Here is a 7,967-nt window from a genome sequence, read left to right on the forward strand (position 1 = left end):
GGGAGAGAGAGAGAGAGAGAGAGAGAGAGAGAGAGAGAGAGAGAGAGATCTACAGAGGTGCAGGGAGAAAAGAAGGAGAGAGGGAAATAAATAGATGCCCAGAAGACTGTATGCTGAATCCTGTATGGCTCCATTGACTTGACTAAGGAGGTGTGGAATAAAGGAAAGACAAGCACAGGGACACACAGAAAAGCCAGGACCAGGTGACCTGAGCTCTCCGATGGAAGCACCCTGGCAAGCAGTGTGTAGCGCGCCACGGCGCCGCCATGTTCTCAGGGTCTGGCATTAAGTCCGTAGCCGTTTTTTCTATTGTCCCTAGTTGGTAAACAACTTCTGCGCACGCTAGCCGCTGGCCCAAGAGTAATTTGATTCCACCTATCACTTGCTCACGCGTCTTGCTCACACGATCGCCTCAGTGTGGTCGGAGCCAATCGAGCAGTGATACGTCAAATCGAGCGATGACACGTCAGAGGCAGACCAGGCGCTGTATATATTCTGCTCGCGGGCGCGCGCGGCCGGGCTCGGGGGTCTTTTCGCCTCTGTCTCAGTCTTGTGTGCTCCAATAAAGCGCGTTCCAAGAAGAATCCTGTTGTGGCGTCTTCTCTGCTGGCAGAGTCGCGCGCCGCAGCAGTGTATTGTATACATTTGATCAGGGAGGTGGGGTTATTCATACATCCAAACATGGAGGCTGGGCCATTACCTACAGATAAACGTGGAAGTAAGGTTATTTATGCAGCCGAACAAGGAGGTGGATTTGACTAGTCTTAGTCTCTGTGGGGGAGGTGTCTTAAGGCTGGAAACCGAGTGCGGGGTGTGGGGGAAGCTATAGGAGAGGCTTTCTGCACACACTGTCAGCGTTCACACCTGGACCCGAGGATAGCTTTGCTACTCCCATGACTCAGAGGCACTGGAATCTTGACAGGCTGTGTTAGGCAACGGGCATTCATGGAGGGCTTTATTCACTCTCTACAAATATGACCATAGGTTCTCTTGGCCTTAGCACCGTGATCACTTTTGAAACTCCTGTGCCGTGAAAGCAAAGTGGAGAAAGAAGTGATTACGCAGGGTGAAGCAAAGGAGAAGAGGAGATAGGCCAACTAAACTGGCTTGTATCCCCGGGGAAGCTACAGGAGCAGAAATAAGGAAGGCTTGGTGTTGGAAGAGCCAAATAATGATGGTGTTGGCACAAAGTGTTGGACTCATGCTACTGTTGGCAGTTTGTCTCAATGGATCTGGGATGCTCGGCACTGTGAGATTACTGATGCCACCTCTAGGAGACCTGCTGAGCTGATGTCCCAAACAGTCCCTATTGCTACTACATTCGGGACTAGTTCTGGTCTCAGCTGTGGTGAGGTGTAACATGTGCCCAGTAACATCTCTTTTAATGGTTAATGCAAAGAACTGAAAACAAAGACAACAATATGCACCCAAGATGGTGTAAGCATCTCACAAGAACTGTACAGTGTTTTGACAGCATCTCTATATGATTTTGTGATTTCCTGAGTTATTTTTCTCAAATGATATAATTTATAGTAGGATTTAAAGATTAGGCAAAGCTTTAAAATTAGTATAAAAAATGATGCTATATATTTCTTTTTAAACAGGGTCTTCTGTAGCTCAGAGTGAACTTCAGCCCCTGCTTCAGTTTCCTGAGTGTTAACATGGATTCTAGGCGTGTGTCATCATGGTTAGCTTCTGTGAATGAGTTTTTAATTTTTATTTTTATCAGCTGTGTTGAATTTTCTGACTTCTAGCCAGATCCTGATTGAAAACTTCTCCCCTTTTTATGGCTCCTCAATTTCCCATCTTTGGTCTTGATTCAAGCCCACGCTAAGTGCAAAGCATTGCTCTATGAATCATGTATCTATTAGTACTTTGTTTAGTCTTCAGCCCATGCTGGGAGAGGGTATAATAACTATTACTCCAGAACAAGAGAGAAAGCCAAGGTTTACCATAGTGAGAGTAGATCACATAGCAAATGCTAGGAAGAAAAGGGCTTCCAGGTTAGAATCCAGAGTCCCCTGAGATGGACTATCTAAAGTACATGAAAATGGTCACAGGGGACACCTAACTTCACAAGTCTTCTTTTTTTATAAAAAACAAAATAAGATTTATTTTTATGTGTGAGTGTTTTTTGTTATCTCAAGATTGACTGAGGCAGAACAGAAGAAGGAGGCATCTGACCACCACAGAGGCAGAATTGTCCTTTAATCAGAACAGTCGAAGGCCAACCCTCTCTCCTCAGGAGTGGAGACTAACATGTTCCATAACAATGGGGGTCTGGGGGTTTTATAGGGCAGGAAAAGGATCCTTGAGGATGTAATATTACATCTGCAGGACAGTTTGCCTGCAATCTGGAAGTGGGAAGTGTAAGCATTACAGCTCAGATGGAAAGGCATCCTGCAGTCAGGAGCCAAGGAATACCACCAAGTCACACCGCACAACAAACCCCACACATTAGATTTATTGGGAGAGAACAAACCAGGAGGGTGGCTGCCTCTGCTTGGGTGAGAAACAGCAGAAAACTGAGCAGGAGGCAGGGCTTATATACAGTTTCCTGGGGTGAGGAGGTAGAACTTTTCAAGGTGAAGCTTTTCAGGGTGGGGACTGGCTGGTAGGATTTCAAGTCTAGAGCTTTGGCCTTTAATCAGTAGAGTGGGGGCAAGAATCCCCCACTGTTAGGGCAGTTAGAAGGTTCTGCAGGTGGAACCTGACAGCTGGAGGTCCTCAGGGGAGGGACCTGAGAATTTATGAAGCTAAAAGGGTTTATATTCCCCCCCTTTGGCTTATTATTGATAAACGATCAGGTTACAGGAAAAGGGAGTGATATTATCTTTAGACTACTTGCTGAATTGGGTTGTTGAAGTCCTTTGGGAGGATTTGATCTTCATAATCAGGAGTCACTGGCCTCTGGCTCTGTAGCTAGGGGCAGTAAACCTGTATTAGCAAGGATATAAACTGAGGGCTGAAATCAATAAAATAGAAAGAAAGAAGACAATACCAAGAATCAATGAAACAAAGAGCTGGTTCTTTGAGAAAATCAACAAGATAGACAAACCCTTATCCAAATTAATCAAAAGGCAGAGAGAGAACATCTAAATTAATAAAATCAGCCAGGCGGTGGTGGCGCACGCCTTTAATCCCAGCACTTGGGAGGCAGAGGCAGGCGGATCTCTGTGAGTTCGAGACCAGCCTGGTCTACAAGAGCTAGTTCCAGGACAGGCTCCAAAACCATAGAGAAACCCTGTCTCGAAAAACCAAAAAAACAAACAAAATAAATTAATAAAATCAGAAATGAAAAGGGGACATAACAACAGACACTGAGGAAATCCAGAGAATCATTAGGCCATATTTTGAAAACCTGTACTCCACAAAATTAGAAAATGTAAAAGAAATAGACAATTTTCTGGATAGGTACCACATACCAAAATTAAATCAAGAACATATGAGCAATTTAAATAGATCTGTAAGGAAATAGAAGCAGTTATCAAAAGCCTCCCAACCAAAAAAGTGGAGGGCCCAATGGTTTCAGAACAAAATTCTACCAGAATTTCAAAGAAGAACTAATACATATACTCCTCAAAGTGTTCCATACAATAGAAACAGAAGGAACATTGCCAAACTCTTTTTATGAGGCTACAGTTACCCTGATACCAAAAACACACAAAGACTCAACCAAGAAAGAGAGTTACAGACCATTCTCCCTCATGAACATTGGTGCAAAAATACTCAATGAAATACTGGCAAACTGAATCTAAGAACATCAAAAACATCATCCACTATAGTCAAGTTGGCTCCGTCCCACAGATGCAGAGATGATTCAACATACAAAAACCTATCAATGTAATCCACCATATATATAAACTGAAAGAAAAAATATGATCATCTCATTAGATGCTGAAAAAGCATTTGACAAAATCCAACACCCCTTCATGATAAAGGTCTTGGAGAGATCAGGGATACAATAAACATATCTAAACATAATAAAAGAAATGTACAGCATGCTTACAGCCAACATGAAATTAAATAGAGAGAAACTCAAAGCGATTCTACTAAAATCAGGAACAAGACAAGGCTGTCCACTCTCTCCATATCTATTCAACATAGTACTTGAAGTTCTGGCTAGAGCAATAAGACAACAAAAGGAGATCAAGGGAATACAAATTGGAAAGGAAGAAGTCAAACACGATGACTGTTTGCTGATGACATGATAGTTTCATATGTGTGTGTGTGTGTGTGTGTGTGTGTGTGTGTGTGTGTGTGTATGACTCCAAAAATTCTACCATGGAACTCCTACAGCTGGTAAACACCTTTAGTAATGTGACAGGACACAAGATCAACTCAAAAAATCAGTAGCCCTCCTATATGCAAATGATAAAGGGGCTGAGAAAGAAATCAGAGAAATATCACCATTCACAATAGCCACAAATAACATAAAATATCTTGGGAGTGACACTAACCAAAGAAGTGAAAGACCTGAATGGCAAGAACTTCAGGTCTTTGAAGAAAGAAATTGAAGAAGATATCAGAAAATGGAAAGATCTCCCATTCTTTTGGATAGGTAGGATCAACATAATAAAAATGGCAATCCTACCAAAAGCAAAATACAGATTCAATGCAATCTCCATCAGAATCCCAACACAATTCTTCACAGACTTAGAAAGAACAATACTCAATTTCATATGGGAAAACAAAAAACCCAGGATAGCCAAGACAATCCTGTACAACAAAGGAACTTCCAGAGGCATCACTGTCTCTGACTTCAAGATCAAAAAGAAGGGTAGTATCCAATTCCACATTGGACTGTCAATGAGCCATTGGCCAGAAGCATCGAACTGTTTTTTATGTTTTTGAAAAATCTGTCTGGAGTTGTTGGATCTTGTCTTTTACTATACCTGATTGGTTAACACAGAAAGAACATTCCTCCCTGAGAAAGAGACAAAGACCACTGTAGCATGATTAATAAAAACCCAGGGACAGAAATTGGGGTTCAACTTGAAGGTCAGAAAAGCAAAACAGCCAGCCACTGGCTCTTACCTCTACCTCAGACCAAAATGGTGATCCTGCCTCCAGGGATCTCAAAATGAGACTGAGACTGAGAGCTGTCTCCTCCTGTCTTATGTTACTCTCTAGTGCTTGGATTAAAAGTGTGCACTACTACTGCCCAGTTTCTATGGCAAACTAGTGCGTCTACTGGGATTAAAGGTGTGTGTCACTACTGTTTGGCCTGTAAGGCTGATTAGTGCTGCCGTTTGACTCTCTGAACAAATGAAATCTCACTACAGCCTACCTCTCTCTGCAGTTAGTGATTCTAATCCTCACTGACTCTGTAGCACTATGGTGATCAAGTCTATTTGGTCTGGAGGGTGAGGATGGTCTGAGACACCCATTGAGGATGCTGGATTAACCGAGAGGAAAACTGGTGGAAAATAGGGAGGTAGTCAGTCCTGCCACTCCAGTGGCATCAAAAACATACTGCAGCTGGGTGGTGGTGGCACACACCTTTAATACCAGCATTCGGAGACAGAGGCAGGCGGATCTCCTCCGTGAGTCTGAGGGCAGCCTGGTCTACAGAGCCAATGTCAGGACAGGCTCCAAAGCTACACAGAGAAACCCTGTCTCAAAAAGACAAAAAAAGTACTGTGGTTAAGCTGTTTATAGTAACAGAGTGAGGCTTTAATAAAATCCAAGTCCACAGAGGAAAAGAGGAAAATGAATTCTGTTGGAGGAGTTTGTATAAGATCCAAGTGGGAGCTGAGAGGCAAGAGAGAAGCCTAGTGGGCATGGAGGATCTGTGAGACTTCCAGGATGGAGCTGGGAGGAGGGAGAAGGCCAGAAGCCCAGAAGGCTTAAGGAAGCTGTGGACTTAGCAGGTAGCTCCTAAGTGGAGAAGGAAGGAAATGGGGAGGGTTCCAATGGAGGGAGAGGAGATGTCTTAGTAACTAGAGAGTTGCCCCTAGAATGGGTGCCAGAGAATGTAGCGGGCTCCAGCAGCAAGAGGGGAACATTCACTGAGTAGGGTAGGAGAGATGGTTGGTCAGAGCAGGTGGAGGAGAAACGGCTGAAGAGGTGGACTCAAGAATTAGGAATCAAATATGGTACTTGGAAGAAGCCAGAAGAAACAAATGACCCATACACACCTTAAGAGAGCCCAATCGGCTGCTTGAGTCAGTTTGAGATGTTGAGGTGTGGACATGGCTGACATGTCAGAGTAGCATTCTCTACTAATGCTACCTGCAGAGAGAATCTGGAAGGGGCAGTGTTTGGAGACCTTGAGTTTTAGGAGACGAGGCAGGTGGTGAGGAGAGGGGGCCTGCAGGTTAACCTTTTTCATTCGTGTCTAAGAAGTTCAGCTGTGGCCAGAGCACACAGGCAAGGTCCCTTGGACAGTGTTTCTATTTGTTGATGAGTATGCAACAGGCATAAAGGAAGGTCCCAGTTAGTGACCCTTTTCTGTAACCTGGAGAGACAAGGGGTGCCTTAAGTCCAGACATAGGGCTGGGGCCTGGAGAGGGGCCTGCTGAAGCTTATGAAGTGACGTGGTAATAGGTTCAAGAAGGGACTCATGTGAGGGACAATGACTGCCGCATACGGGATCGGGTGAGACGAGAGGAAGGAATGCAAGAGCAGAAGGAGCTGGCCATCCCTGGGAAAGATAGAATTTCATCCTCGATGGTGGGAACTGAGTGACTGAATTGTTTCCTATCTAGGGTAATGGCCTTGTGAGCCGGAGTGAAGGCTAATCCCAGAGAAGTAACCTGAGGAGTGGAATCTGGGCCTCAGAGGGTGAGCCCCTATGACCCTGCATGGACGGAAGGTTTAATAATGTAGAGGTGTTGTCTGGCTAATCTGCAGGGATGGATACAACAAAGCAGATGCGCTGTGTGTTATATAAGCTTGGATTTAGGAAGAGACAGAGAGAATAAACCAGAGGCCAGAGCCTGGCCAAATAGATGTGGGATGTCCCAGAAGCCCTGGGGTAGGACAGTCCAGGAGAGCTGGGAGGAAAAATAACCGGTGTGGGAAGTCCTTCTGTATATATGTTGCATTTATTGCTTAATGAATAAAGCTGTTTCGGCCAGTGGCTTAGAAGAATAGAGCACAGCAGGAATTCCAAGCAGACAGAGGAGGAAAGAAGGCAGAATCAATGAGATGCCATGTAGCCACCAGCCAGACCCTTGCCAGTAAACCACAAGCCTTATGGTAAAATATAAAATAATGGAAATGGGTTAATTTAAGATATAAGAGCTAGCTAGCAATACGCTTAAGTGATTGGCCAAGCAGTGTTTCAATTAATACAGATTCTGTGTGGTTATTTCAGGTCTGGATGGCCAGGAACGAATAAGCAGTCTCTGCCTACAGAGTCCAAGTAAAGGCAAAGATTTTTGTGACTGAGGACCAAGAGGTATGGAAAGGAAGGTATCCTTGAGGTCTAGGATGGAGAAGGGGAAGGCTCTAAGGGGAAGGTGGAGGGGACAGTATAGGGGTTGGGTACTACAGGGTGAAAGGGAACCACTGCAGAGTTGATAAGTTGGAGATGCTGAAACAAGCAGTAGGTTCCACTGGGTATTTTTACTGTGAATATGGGGGTGAAGCCTCATACTCCCCTGAGGCTGTGGAGAGAGAGTGGGTATGGAGCCTGGGTGATTTATTTGGTGGGGTTTAGTGAGGCTGATAAGGCTGTACCCCTACTCTGACAACAGAGGAATGGGAAGGAGAGGTGGGTTCCTAAAATTCCATCAGGACTAAGTAGGTGGCCCTAGTGTCCAGAAGGAGAGCGATAGATCACCTTGATACTGTGATGACTGCCTGAGGTTCCCAGTCAGAGATGGTGGTAGTTGAGCCAAAGGATACCCCTCAGTTGTCCATGGCCAGACCTAGGAAGTCAGCTGAGGGGTGATCTGGGCTTGATGTCCCCATGCCATGAGGAAAATGGGGGCAGTAAACATCCCAATGCCATTCTTGAT

Source organism: Alexandromys fortis, unplaced genomic scaffold, assembly GCF_014885135.2.
Source record: "Alexandromys fortis isolate MF-2015 unplaced genomic scaffold, M_Fortis_MF-2015_v1.1 scaffold_29, whole genome shotgun sequence".
NCBI classification, from domain to species: Eukaryota; Metazoa; Chordata; class Mammalia; order Rodentia; family Cricetidae; genus Alexandromys; species Alexandromys fortis.